The sequence below is a fragment of the Cornus florida genome, unplaced genomic scaffold (genome assembly GCF_030987335.1).
Source record: "Cornus florida cultivar Cherokee Brave unplaced genomic scaffold, ASM3098733v1 CherokeeBrave_3.0.0_Hap2_Chr05, whole genome shotgun sequence".
In the NCBI taxonomy this organism is placed as follows: Eukaryota; Viridiplantae; Streptophyta; class Magnoliopsida; order Cornales; family Cornaceae; genus Cornus; species Cornus florida.
Window position 1 is genome coordinate 67,925,908 of NW_026775575.1, and position 16,010 is coordinate 67,941,917.

Here is a 16,010-nt window from a genome sequence, read left to right on the forward strand (position 1 = left end):
CGAGTCTGAGACTCAAGCCCATCTCGTGGTACCATAACCATATATTTAAAGTCCATTCAAATCCATCAATAGGAACTCCAATAAATCGTTCAGCTTATTCAGCTGCACAGACTTATAAGAGATCCAGTAAATCGTTCAGTTTATTCAACTGCACAGACTTAAATATAAGGAGAATTATGTTTTTATAATTCGTACCCTTCTTTCCAAAATAGGTAGGACTGAGTATTTTGAATCAGTCTGTCCCTAGTATGCCACCGTCCCATACCGGTGCATACAATCCACAAAATCCATATAATTGATAGAACAGGTAAAACTGTTCACCAATTAAAATCCATAAGGTTGGAATTAACATTTTGAGCTAAACCATACCTAGTATGCCACCGTCCCATACCGATGCATACAATCCTCCATATCCATGTAAATTACAACATTTAAATGATAAGCAAGTAATTTATAATCCAAAACCAACCATCCACATCGTTGCAGAATAGTATTTAGTAGTTCAACAACTTAAAACCAAAACCATATAAATTACAGACTATGAATGATAGTACAGCAATTTAAAATCCAAAATCAATATCCAATTAATTACAAAAGATTTTTAAACGTTTCAGCAATTTAAATCCAAATAATTAACCATATAGTTGCAGGAGATGATTTAATAAATCAACAACTAACATCCAGAGCCTGCATAGATCACATCTAACACATCAATGACCCTATAATATATTTAAAACCATTTTATAAATATATTAAATCTCACTGGAATGCCTAAAAATAAGCTTAAGTATTTAAAACTTCATCTATCCACTAACCGTATACAATGTACATAAGTGTTATACAGTTTGATCCGTTAATTTAGAATTAACCTTAAATCAATTTAGAGTCTTAATAACACCCAAAAATTAACTATTTAATCCCTCCGTGAAGTCTCATTAAATTTCTAAAATTTAATCAAGCCATTTAGTTCCTTTCTTCTGTTAGTAGCATACACCGTTGTATATTTTTACACTGCTTCATCCTTTGTCTTAGAGACTTAAACCATACAACAATAAGTTTAATAACACTTAAAATTAACTACTTAGATCCTCTGTTAAGTCCCTACAGTTCATTAGCATCACTCAGAAGCTCAAACAGTGCTCAAAACACCAAACAGAGCCCTAGAAAACACTTTCTGGACGTAAAACAAATTGGAGCTGGCTCTTGGAATGGAAGAGCCGGCTCTTCCCCTATTGGAGCCGGCTCCAATTCCCTAGGAGCCGGCTGTTGCTGAAGGGGAGCCGGCTCTTGACTTTCTAGAGCTGGCTCTCTTCCTCTTGAGAGCCTCCAGTTCATCCCTGCTCCGTTTCCGTCAATCTGTTCCTTCTCCGATCAATTCCTACCCCTCTGCTTGTTTCTTAAACTGATCTAAAGGATCTAACACCCTCCTGATAGCATCCCCAAGGTTTGATTATAGCAATTTAAATCAATTAACAGAAGTAAACTTGTGCAAAAACTGAAACCTCATGCATGGATTACAACGAAGCAAAATGCAACAGAGATCTAAAACAGAAATAGCAACCTTCCTATGAGATTTACATAACTCCCGTAGTCTTTCCATACTTAGTTTACAGTAGTTGCAATAAAAAAAATAGAGACAAAAACTACGACAAGAACCCTCATGCTTAAAGGACATAAAACTGAACCAACTTGCATGCACTGTAACAAATATTGCAGAAATCATCACAGAAATAATTCAAAGCATACATATGATTAATTTGATGTATAACATACATGAATGATTTAGTTGTTAATTTCCGTAAAACCCTAGAGCATATCTAGGTGCACAGAACATGGCTCAAAGGAAAAGAGGAAGATAGAACTTGCCTGAATAGGTTTGCAAACAAACCCTTGTTGCCGTTGGTCTCAGTTTTTTTTCCGACATCCACTGAAACTTGTCTAACCTCTTAGAACCTCTGCTCCTTCCTTCTCCTTGGTTAAACCTTGGAACCCCAGTCGAAATTCTCACAAACTGCTCTGTTCTCACCAAAACTCCCTCTATAACTCTCTCTATTTGGCAGACTTTTCCGTGTAAAAGCTACGACAATATGTAACCTTAGGTTTAACATATACTGAGGTATTTATAATTGCAAGATTAAAACCCTAATCCACAGAGCCCTAACTTCGTCAGCCCACAAAGTAACCCAGTTTAGATACATATCAGATGCTTATGAGACGGCTCCAAAAACCCTAACTAAAACGTATCTAAAACCCCAGTTAATGAGAATTACATAATTACCCTGTTCAAAAATTAAATACTTAATAAATAATTAATTTAATAACACCCATTAATTAAATCAAATAAGCAACCAACGAAACACTTAAAACACATAAAATAAATAAAACAATTAATTAAAATAAACAAACAAATAAAGAATTACACCCTTAATTAAAATAAACAAACAATTAAAAAAAATAACACAATGAATTAAAATAAACAAACAATTGGACACATAAGCATATAGATACAAAATCAATTTAAAATGCACAAAAATAAAATTTAAATTTCATTTTTATCCCTTTTGAAATTAGGGGTATTACAGGTACTACAATGTCATGCTCTTTACAAAATGATTCCACATTTTGAAAGAAAGTATGCCACCCATTTTCTCTCAAATTTTGAAGGAGTGCATTCGTTCTTGAAACAAGGTTCATAGCATTTACAATGTCTTGAGTTTTTCGTTGCAATACTTGACAAAGTATATTAGTAATTCCCATCATCTCACGCAATAAATGCAAGATAAATACAAATTCAAATGATAGCATTGCAAGATAAACATCTTTTGCTTCCCTACGTATAGAATTAGTTGGTCAATTCTTTGAAAGATTTTCAATAATTATACGAGATGGACTAAATAAGTCTATCAAGCTACTAACAGAACCAAAATGAAAGCTCCATCAAGTGGCACATGCTCGTTGCAAAGTCTTAATCTGATTAGCTCCTTTACTACTCTGAAGTTCACCAGTAACTAACTTATTAGCGGATAAAATCACTTGAGTTGATTGTAACTCGCTATGAAGCTTAAGAGAAGCACTGACAAGATTGACAATAGAATTCAACTTTGAAAAGAATAGCCATATATCTTGCACATCTTTGGATGCAGCAACTAATGTTAGTTGTAATTGGTGAGCAAAACAGTGTACATAATATGCATATAAACATTCTTTAAGAAACAACGCTTGTAATCCATTCCATGCCCCACGCTGTTGGGAGAGATAACAATAAACAAACACAGCGGAATAACTCTTCTCCCTATATACAAGCAAATATAGTGTATCTCTATTTTTATATGTGCTGAAAATAATAGAAAAGAAAAATAATCACATCAAGCCACAAGAACACAAACAATTTTTTACGTGAAAAATTTCCCCAACGTGAGGAACGAAACCAAATAATGGGTACACAAAGTCTTCTCTAATCTCAATTAGAGGCTACAATACATCTCATCAAGATATCAACAATCTTGGTAAAAAACAAAGAGAATTGGAGAGAAAATACTATAAACCCAGTTACTATTCACGGGCAAGAATCACTGTTCCCGAGCTTAAAATCCGATCTTCACCGTTCAGATTTTAACTCATTGAGTCATGAACCTCTCCTCCAAATTTCAGCTCGATCGTACCACGAACGAAGCGGGATCGAAGGTTTGATGAAATCTGGGCAGTGTATGAAAAACCTGCGTTTTTCCTTCTCTTTCTTATGAAAGTTATGGCTGATCTCCCTCTCTTTTTATTCTGACTTCCTTAGGGTTATTCACCCTAAAGGGCTAGGTTTTGGGCTTTAATAAAACCCACTTGGGCTTTCCTCCATATAGAAGGAAATAAACCCAACAAATTTCCCCCTTTCCGACTATGTGGAGAGAATCGCCAGCCCGGCGATCGAACAACAAACTTCAACCTTCTCTCTTAGTAAGGTCTTTGTCAACATATCAGAACCATTATCATCAGTGTGAACCTTCTCAAGTTCAAGTAACTTATTGTTCAACGCATCTCTGATCCAATGGTATATCGTATATCAATGTGCTTAGATCTTGCATGAAAATTGGAATTCTTAGCAAGATGAATAGCACTTTGGCTATCACAAAACAACACATACCTCTACTGCTTGAAACCAAATTCTCTCAAGAACTTCTTTGCCCATAACAACTCTTTAGTCGCTTTCGTTGCTGCAATAAACTCTGCCTCTATCATAGAAAGAGCAATACACTTTTGAAGTCTCAATTGCCAACCTACAGCCCCACCTGCAAAAGTGATCAAATAACCCAAAGTAGACTTACGAGTATCCACATCCCCTGCCATATCTGCATCTACGTAGCCAACTAACAATGGTTGTCCGTTTCCCAAACCAAGTCTTAAACTGGAAGTGCCTCGAAGATACCTCATGATCCACTTCACTGCATTCCAATGCTCTCTTCCCGGATTTGACAAGAATCGGCTAACGACACTAACTGCATGGGCTATATCTGGTCTTGTGCAAATCATTGCATACATCAAACTTCCTACTGTTGAGGCGTAAGGAACTCTTTCCATGTCTTCTTTTTCCTTATCTGTAGAAGGACATTACTTTGTACTCAGTCTGAAGTGGGTAGCAAGAGGAGAGCTAACCACTTTAGTGTTGTCCATATTGAACCTCTGAAGCACTTTTTCAATGTACTCCTCTTGTGACAAATATAACTTCTTGGCACTCCTATCACGACTGATTCTTATGCCAAGAGTTTTCTTTGCTGGCCCCAAATCCTTCATAGCAAATGACTTACTCAATTGTTTCTTCAACTGGTCAATCCTTGAAGCATTTCTGCCAACAATCAACATGTCATCCACATAAAGCAGTAGAATAATAAAATCATCATCAGAGAATTTTTGAACAAATACACAGTGATCAGAAATTGTCTTCTTGTAGCCTTGCTCCCCCATAACAGACTCAAACTTCTTATACCATTGTCTCGGTGCTTGTTTCAAACCATATAGGCTTTTCTTCAGCTTGCACACATAATCCTCTTTCCCTTTCACTTTGAAACCCTCTGGTTGCTTCATATAAATCTATTCCTCCAAATCACTATGAAGGAAGGCAGTTTTCACATCCATCTGCTCAACTTCCAAGTCAAGACTAGCTGCTAGGCCGAGTGTTATACGGATCGATGACATCTTTACGACTGGAGAGAAGATCTCATCAAAGTCAATACCTTTTCTCTGACCGAACCCTTTGACAACCAATCTAGCTTTGTATCGTGGCCGTGAAGAGAACCCATTTGGCTTCTTCCTGTAAATCCACTTATTTTCCAAAGCTCTTTTTCCTTTAGGTAGCTTTACTAACTCAAATGTGTGGTTATCATGCAATGACTGCATCTCATCTTACATGGCCTCAACCCACTCTGTCTTGTGTTCATCTCCTATGGCTTTTGCAAAACACTGGGGCTCTCCCCCGTCAGTCAATAACATATATTGCTCTGCTGAATACCAAGTGGAAGGACGTCGGTCGCTGGGAGACTTCCTGGATGGAATCTCTGGTGGAATCTCTGGCGCTGTTAATTGTTCATTAGTCTCAACATCTCCCTGAACCTGTAGAGGAACATCCACATCACCTGTACACCGGTGGTCATCCTGAACATCATTCTCAACCTGAGATGGCAGATTCTTCAGAGGAGCTGGATCTACATCAGTCAAGATATCACCTTGCTGAGACATAGATTTCCCTGCTTTCTTAATATCCTGAATCGTCTGATCTTCTACAAATACGACATCTCTGCTTCTCAAAATGTTCTTTTCAACTGGATCATAAAGCTTGTACCCAAACTTATCTTGGCCATAGCCAAGGAATATACACTGTCGCGTTTTCACATCAAGTTTGGACCTTTCATCTTTTGGAATATGCACAAATGCTTTGCACCCATAAACACGCAGATGATTATAGGAAACATCCTTACCTGTCCAAACTCGGTCTGGCACATCAAACTGTAGAGGAACACAGGGTGTAAGATTCAACACATGAACAACTGTGCTCAATGCCTCCCCCCAAAAGGATTTTGGCAACTGGGCTTGTGAAAGCAAACATCTCACTCTCTCAACCAGTGTCCTATTTATCCTTTTTGCTACGCCATTCAACTAAGGAGTTTTCGGAGTTGTCTTTTGATGCCGGATACCCTGCTGTCTACAACACTCATCAAAAGGACAAGAATACTCTCCGCCATTATCAGTACGAATGCATCTTAGTTTCTTCCCAGTCCGTCTCTTAACTAGGGCTTGGAATTGCTTGAATACTGCCAACACTTGGTCTTTTGAATTCAAGGTATATACCCATAACTTCCTTGAATGGTCATCCATGAAGGTCACAAAGTATCTGGAGCCACCAAGGGCCACACGCATCTGAATGTACCAAATCCAGTATCTCTGACTTTCACGAATGAGGGGAATTCTGGAAGGAGACTCTGCTCCGCTTCCTTGACAAACAATGAGTACACCTTTTCAGAAGTGTACTTTTCAGTCCACATAGTAGACTTTTCTTCCCTAGTAGAGCTAATCCTTTCTCACTCATGTGAGCTAGTCTCTTGTGCCACAACTCTGTTGTATCATTATTCTCCATCACATTAACAATGTCGTTGGAGATCTTTGTTCGCAGAACGTACAGTGCAGAGTGCTTTATGCCTCGAGCCACAACCATAGCACCCCTAGTGAGCTTCCACTGGCCATCACTGAAAGTGCTGTAATACCCTTCATCATCAAGTTTACCTGCAGAAATCAAATTCAAGCGAATGTCAGGAATATGCTTCACATCTCTGAGAACTAACCTCGTGCCATTATTCGTCTTCAGATACATATCCCCAATTCCAATGGCTTTAACCAAGCCATCGTTGCCCATCTTTACTGTTCCAAAATCACCAGATTTATAAGATGTAAAGAAATCCTTCCGAGATGTAGCACGAATGGAAGCACCACTATCAATCACCCAATTGGTCTCATTGTATGCAACATTTATCGTCTCATCATCATAAACAATGAGGAAGTCTGCAAGAGTGGTGGTAGCAACTCTGTCATCACCATCTTTGTCATCTCCATTCTTTGTTCCCTTCCTTTTCTCATTCTTGTTTTCTTTCTTTAATTGCCTGCAATATTTCTTGATGTGTCCCTTTTTCCTACAATGATAACACTTAACATTTGCAAACTTGTTGGACTTGCTTCTGTTGTTATCTCTGTTCTTCGGACCTCTGCTCTTACTTCTCCCCCTCTTTTCTATAACCAAGATCTCTAACTATGAAGAGGATCCCTGTGTTTTTCTTCTCATCTTTTCATTTAGCAAACAACTCTTGGCCATATCCATTGTGATTACACCTTCCGGAGCGGAGTTAGACAATAAAGTTCTGAGCGTCTCCCACGAGTCCGGTATTGAACCAAACAACCATAACCCTTGTATCTCATCATCAAACTTAATACCTATTCCAACCAGCTGATTAATAATTCCTTAGAATGTATTCAGGTGATCAGATAAAGGAGTCCCGTCTTAGTATCTTAAAGCCATCATCTGCTTAATCAGAAACAATTTATTATTTCCAGTCTTTCTAGCATATAGCTGTTCAAGCTTACTCCATAGAGAACATGCATTTGTCTCTCCACTAATATGGTTCAAAAGATTATCATCTACCCACTGCCTCATATACCTACACACCTGTTGATGTAACAAAGTCCATTCCACATCAGACTTATTTTCTGGTTTTTCAGCACTAAACACCGGTAGGTAATAATCTTTCACATAAAGAAGATCCTCCATTTTTCCTTTCCATATGTGATAATTTGAACCATTGAGATTAATCATTCTACTCGTATTTACTTCCATAACTCAAACTGCCAACCTGGCAATCTGTCAACCTGGAGTTCTGATACCACTTTGTTGGGAGCGATAATAATAAACAAACACAGCGGATTAACTCTTCTCCCTATATGCAAACAAATATAGTGTATCTCTACTTTTATATGTGCTGAAAATAATTGAAAAGAAAAATAATCACACCAAGCCATAAGAACACAAGCAATTTTTTACGTGGAAAATTTCCCCAACGTGAGAAACAAAAACTACGGGACCTAGTCCAGTTGAAACCTCCATTATCAACCAAATAACGGGTACACAAATTCTTCTCTAATCGCAATTAGAGGCTACAATACATCTCATCAAGATATCAACAATCTTGGTAAAAAACAAAGAGAATTGGAGAGAAAATACCATAAACCCGGTTACTGTTCATGGGCACGAATCACTGTTCTCGAGCTCAAAATCCGATCTCCACTGTTCAGATTTTAACTCATTGAGTCGTGAACCTCTCTTCCAAATTTTAGCTTGATCGGACCACGGACGAAGCGGGATCAGAGGTTTGATGAAATCTGGGCAGTGTATGAAAAACCTGCGTTTTTCCTTCTCTTTCTTATGAAAGTTACGGCTGATATCCCTCTCTTTTTATTCTGACTTCCTTAGGGTTATTCACCCTAAAGGACTGGGCTTTGGGCTTTAATAAAACCCACTTGGGTTTTCCTTCATATAGAAGGAAATAAACCCAACACACGCATATTGCTCGCTCCATCATACCCTTGGCCTCGCATGTTATCAATTTGGAGATCATAAAGAGTAAGGACATTTGATATTTTTTTTTTGAAGAGTTAAGGCAGTGGTGTCTTTAATGCCTACAACTCCAAAAATCGTTCTCTAAACAAACCATTCTTATCACCAAATCATTTAGACGCTCCCATGCCTCATGAAACATTTCCCTTTCCCCTTGAGAAAACGCTCGAATTGAGGTTCTCATTACATTGGTCTTTGAAACGGGATAATACTTTTTCAAGAACTCTTGTTGCATCTCTGCCCAAGAAGTTATCGAAAAAGGTCTTAGATTGTTGAACCAATATTTTGCCTTATCTTTAAGGGTGAAAGAGAAGAGTTTTAATCGCAAAACCTCTTCCGGCATGTACGTGTATTTCACGGTGGAACACACTTCAAGAAACTCATCTAAATGCTTGTAAGGTTCTTCACTTGGAAGTCCATGATAATTGGGAAGCATTTGAATAGTTTGTGGTTTGATTTCATAATGGTGTGCTCTAAATGGAGGTAATTGAATGCATGTCAGTGCATTATATTCATTTAGTACATAATGATTTCTCAAAGCGAAAGGAGGATTCACAACCGGTGGCACTACACGAGCACCATGATTTCCTTAAACTATCGGAGGATGAGGTGGAACAAAAATTAGCTGAGGCATTCCCTATCGAACATGACCTTATTGTTGTGGAATGAAGGGTCTTGACATGCCTAATGGTACTTAAATGTTGTCATGATGCACATTAGGGTGGAGGATACCTTATTGGTCGATGTGACCAAGGTCCTCCACATTGTCCTCATTAATGTCCTCCATTGATAAAATGGAGTTACGAGAGTTACCCCTTCCCCTAGGATTGCGAACAATGGATTCAAGATTCAAATTAAGTGGGACAAGAGTAGGATTCAATGATCTACGACTATGCATGCACTAACAAAACAAACAACAAGAAGTATGTAACAAGCATTTCTCCTTCGCAACAAATCAATCAACAAACCTCCATAATTATTTATCCCATACTCCCATGCTTTGAATAATATGCAAGAAAAGTAAATTACCTCCACGCGAGCTCATGATCTATCTAGGAAAATAAAAACTCGCCTCCATGCAGGCCGATGATTTAACTAGGGATAGAGTTAGAAAAGCTCACAATTGGTCCTTAAGCAACTTCAATTTATTTTCACTTTTTGCTTTGCCTTGCTTTGCTTTGCAATTTTTTTAGATTTTTAGCTTTTTATGCTTAACTTAGCTTAGCTTGCTCCTTTTTGCTTTATAATTCTTTTGCTTCACTCTCTTGACTCAATGCACCTAACCAATCAAGAACAAACACAATAAGTAACCAAAGTAAAATAAAAATAAAGACAAGATCAAAAGAGTACTAATTCCTAATTGATTTCCAAAATATGACGTTGCCAAAATCCTTGGCAATGGTGCCAAAACTTGGTGTGGTCAATACCTAGTTGTAAGAAAAGTGTATAGTGTGGCTAAGTTTAAATTTATAGAATGTCACTATCGCTACTAATTATTAATGTAACTAGAGTAAGTAGGGATCGTCCTAAGGGAAATGGAGTGTATCTTTGCTTGGAAATCAACGTTGGATTAGTAGGTCAAATGATCAAAAGATGATTTGGTGGTTGAATTAGACTACAATGTAAACTAGACAAATGCAATGTAAAGCAACTAGAGTAAAATGAGGTGTATAGACGATAAGAGAGGGATCTTGGGACTTAGAGTTCATTACTAAGTATTGCCTTCCTAGACATTCAATGTTTGATGGATTAGGGGGATTATATGTTATAATGAAAGTGTGAACCATTAATTGAATATCAAACATGGATGGCCAAGTAAGCATACATTGTCTAGTCAATTTAGTGACTAGCACAATATATCAAATTAAACCATTAATCATTCCCTTAAGTCCACAATTAATGAACACTCATCAAATTAGAGAAATATACTACTTGCATTTATAAGTATGGAACATCAAACAATAAGCATGGATTGTCCACATATATAAGAAAGTAAGGCAATTACACTACAACTAAGCTAGTGACATGAAAATTAAACTAAGGAGGTGGTACAATCCATCAAGAAATAAGTATAAACCATCAAATAAACTACAAGAATAATCTATTTAAGTACCATGCCTTGACCATCACTAGATTCATAAGATCAACACGCATAGACATGCATCAACATTCATCCTAGCATACATAGACATATAGATAAAATTAAATAATCAATTGGAAGTATTAAACTACACTAATCATTATAGAAACAAGATTTATATATATAAGATGTCAAGAAAATAATTACAACGCAAATCCCCTTTAATTACAAAACATCAAAGTCTAAGAGGCATGTTTAGGGCTATCTCTAGCCCCAAGAGAATGGTTTAGCCACTCATTGATATTGTCATCTAATCCTCAAGGGCTATCTTCATGGTAGAAATGATTCTATTCTTCTTAGTAGAAACCCTAGATGAGTGGAAGAGTTTTCCTTAAATGGTGTATATCTTTCTCTAATCTCTAGCCTCTCTATTCTTTCTCATCAAAATAGTCAAAATCCTTATATAGGTAGCTCAAATGTCACGCCCAATGGTCAGACCTCGTACACTAGGACCTCTAAATGATTGCACCACGAGCACACCTTTAAGTTGGCTGGAATTATATTTTTCACGCACATGAGGTAGTTTGATCGATCACATGGGTGAATGGATCGATCGAACTATGGCGGCGCCTTTTTGAATAATGACAAAGTTGAGATATTTTTGGAAAAAGGACAAAAGTGGTAAGTGATGAAAAGATCAAAGATGTTCGATTGATCGAAGGAAAGGCTAGATCGATCGAAAGGGAAATTTTCCTGCAGATAAGGACAAAAGGCTCGATCCATCATGGCACGGTTGAAACGATCACAGTGTGATCGATTAGTGCTTGGTTCGATCGATCGAAGAAGGCTTCTTGCACTACTTTGCTTCCACTTTGCTCCTTTCTTCCACTAAGTTTGAGATTGCTTCTTTAAATACTCTAATTCAGCTGAATTGAATTATTTTGGGGATAAGTGCCTGAAAAGGGACATAACATAAAATTAAATTAAAACGGGAAAATAAGATAGAATAAGGTCCTAGAACACTCAAGTTTAAAGGGTTTAAATATGCACTTTTCAGCGTTTATCAAAGCCTAAGTTTCAATTCTCCCAAAAAATAAAAAAATCTCAAATTTAAAGTAACTGAAACCCTAGATTAAAGTATGCAAATATATATATATATATATATATATATATATTTGAAAGATAGATTTAATATGCACAATTTGTCAATTTCATATTTATATATCTATTTTTATATTTGAAAGATAAATTTAATATGCACAATTTGTCAATTTCATATACAAATTCATATATATATATATATATATATAGATGTATCTACAATCTAAATTTGAGCACTTACAAGATAATTTTCGGATTTTTCCATTATAATCTGTGACTCTTCAAGTCTTCAATCTTCTGGTCCAATTCCGAAACTCAAGTGGGTGATTCATGGGATTTAGGGTTTCAGTATTCAAACCCTCGTATAATTGTATAATTTGTATGATTGTATCAGTTCTTGTATTCATTCGTGTATGCGCTAAATAGTTAGGTCGATAAGCTTCAGTTTGTTAGGCTAGTGCCTAGTGGGCTGGGCCATTTATCATAGATTGGGAAAGTTGGGTTGGGCTATATAGCTGATAGGTAATAGTATTAGTAAATTTTTTTTTTTTGGACCTGGGCTTTAGCCCACAGGTGGCTCCGCCCCTAAAAATAATATCTCACAATCTCATCCTTTGGCAATTTCGTGACAAAGTCCCACAAAAAATTTGAATAATCTACCCACAGCAAGCAAAAAAGTAAATTACAAAATGGTTTAAAGGGTAATATCACCGTTCTCTTCGCTTCTTGGATATATGGCTTGACCTAAATTCCTGCACGTTATCAAGCAACAACTACAAGTGAAGTTTAATAAATAAAAATTTATAAAAACTCCCCTTTAAGTAAATATCCAAATTTTTATCTCCCCCTTAACATCACATTTGTTCTCCCTTTTTTGTAATAAATTGACAAAGTATAGAGACAAATAAGAGAAGCCAATAAACACCCAAACATGTCATTAAAGCATATACCAAGAATATCCAAAAATAATGACCATCTGAATAATCATCCTTATCCTCAGCTCTCATAGACGGATCTGGAGGTGCAGACCTGTAGACACCCTCATCCGGAACCCCTGACTGTTGTCCTCTCATCTGATTCATCTGTAATTTGAGATCTCGAATCTCAACTATCATCTTGTCAAACATAGAAGTCTGATGCTAAAGTAGATGTGAATACATAATTGCATCTGCTCGAGTGAAATTTCCTGCAATTGCAGGCTCGGGGTCGGGCTTTCTTTGAGGAAGATGTTTAGAGAAAAAACTTGATGCTGCAGGTGCAGGCTCGGGGTCGAGCTTTCTTTGAGGAAGATGTTTAGAGAAAAAACTTGATGCTGCAGGTGCAGGCTTAAGGTCGGGCTTTCTTTGAGGAAGATGTTTAAAGATGGCTTTCACTGCTACTGTCACCCCGTCTTCACTCTCCATGGCCTTGGCAAGTTCGACTGCGCGCTCCTTCACCTTCATTATGTTTATAGGTCCATATAAAGAAAGTTCTTCTCTGGCATCCGCCAAGACTATAAATGAAAACCACATATATATACACATACATTGAAACGACCACAAATTTTCTCTAGTTGCATATTAAATTGTGTTGCCAATATTTCATTTCACTTCCTCCAAGGGGACATTGAAGGTTAACTGGGACCATATTTAACAAATATAGAATCCAGCCATTCGGGAAATTCGTATACCTGGGGATCTAGCATGAACTTAATTGCATCAACCAGCTTGGTCAGCGAGAACTCATCCATGGGTATGGGTGCAGGAGCTACCCCTCTGGCGTGCAGTCGGTCTCCCCAAAAGGGTTGGTCACCGAAGAATGGCAATATAGTTGGACACTACATTGCAATAACATGGGGGATAAAAAGACCGTCACCAACAACTGGATGAACAAAAAGTACGGCAAGGATAAGTGAAAGGGCTGTTACCGCAGCTTTAGACCAGCAGCTGTTGTTCCAGCACCCCCGTCATGCACCTAGAGCAAAATACAAATCAATGAGATTTGGCTAGTATGTTCAGAGGTATTTTATACAAGTTGGAGCAAATAATAGTGAAAACAAAATAGTGTGGAGTGTATCAAAACTTTAGTGAGCGTATATGTCTTGCGCATAAATGAATCATTGTCAAGAAACAAATTTATAGATGTGCTTTTTCACAATTCTGACTATGAAGAAATGTTTCCATCACTCGTGTTTGACACAAACTTAGTTATGCTCGGGTAACATTCTTTATACAAGCCCAAGGTATCTCCACTTCCTTCCAAATGGAAGGTTGGATGAAGAAGGTTCTATTGAATAAAAGACACTAATCATTACTTTAACAAATATATGTATATATCAAAATTTATTGTTATAATCAAGCTTGAGTTTCTCAATTACTCCGCAGTGTGTTTATATATATATATAAATTGAGAAACTTAATCTTGATTATAACAATAAATTTTGGGGAAAACCTTCAAGAATTTCATGGGTTATCAAGAGAATTATTTTCATGCCTTCAGAATTCAATTGAAGAAAATGGATAACATTTCATAGTTTGCACCATTAAGGAGATGAGTGGACGGGAGAACAGAGCTTCTGCTTTACACCCAAAACACTAGCATAACTCGTATAAACAGCTTTATCAGTGACATAAACAACGCAAGTCTCAATCAACTTATATTCACTTGCATGTGTGGCACTTACAGGGATCTATATCTAGTTTGAGTGAATTCAAGTAAAGTTAGTGTTTTATTGCATTGTAACTCTTTCTAACACTAACAAAAACGCAAGATAAAATCAACAAAAAATCAGAGATTTTTCAATAATTGTTTTGATTGATTGATATCATAAAAAAATATAATTATTACTGCCCAGCTTGGCCCCCTTTTCAATTTGCCACTTCATAAAACATTGAAGAATGCGAACTTGGCTCCAACTTCTTACTGGTCGATTCCCAACAAACTTAAACATGTAAAATAATTACCAAAACTTTATACGTATTTATATAGAGACACATTATATAAATATTTTGTTACAAATTCCAAGCACAACCCCAAATTTAAGTGAGATCCAGGCTGCCTGTGCTTGGTCAATGGACTCTCTCTATGCCAAGCAACTATCAGACAAACCTACCAGATTGGGTGAGAAAGGCCTAAAATTGAGAATGCAAAAGGAAAGGAGAAGCTGGTTATCCCAGTACTGTCTCCTTATTGATGATTCAAAATAATAATAATAATAAAAAATAAAGTAATAAAGCCTCACCACAGCGGCACATTGTAAGAAAAGCCAGTCATGGGGACAGTTGTCGAGTAAATATACATAATCCTTTGGTTCTGGCACTAGAAGTAACAAAATTTAGCTAATCAATTAGAGTTACAACTATATAGGCAGATAGACCGGACAACTAGGAGGATATTTGACTAAAAGGCAAAAACTAAAGATAGAACTTACAGTTACCAAGGCCACCCCAGCCTTTGTTTATGATGCCCCTTTGTCCAGTCATTTCCAGCGCTTGCACAATTATTTGGGTCATTTTCTCTGGTGCTTGAACAGGCTGAAATGAAACAAATAAGTTAAGGGTAGAAGTGGACAATGTTATTTACTGGAGAAAAGTTAACAATTAAAGCAAGAGTGCCAAGGAAGCTAATGACAATAAAATTATTCCAATACCATCAAGACAATTTTTCAAAAGTTATCGCAACCATCACCCACTTGCCAATGGAGGACCTATTAAGTGAAAAAATGTAGACTTTCTTTCCAGCATGCCTTTCAACAAAGCCACAATTACCCACCACAATTATTACTGTATTAATTAGGAACCACCAAGGGTTGTAGCCTAGTGGTATCCCGTCTACCTCCCAAGTGGAAGATTGAGGGTCAAAGTCTCCAAAGGGGCAAAGAGGATGCCTGTGTAATTAGGAATAACTCGGACAGTTCAATGAAAGGATGTTCATTATCTGCTCCAAGCAATGTGCTAATATATAAAATTGTCTCTAAGGTTTTTTACATTATGAAACTGACCAAACTGTTATAGATAATTTTAATAAAAGACAAGTATAGAATCTAAGTCTAAAATGCAAGTGCAAACAAATTGCTCTAAAAGTGAATAATAATATTTTGAAACAAAAATCTAGAAACAAAGACTAATTATATTCCCAAGTAACCATCAGAAAATTAGAAAGTTTACTATTTCAAGGGGAAAAAAACATGAATCCACAGTAGGGAAC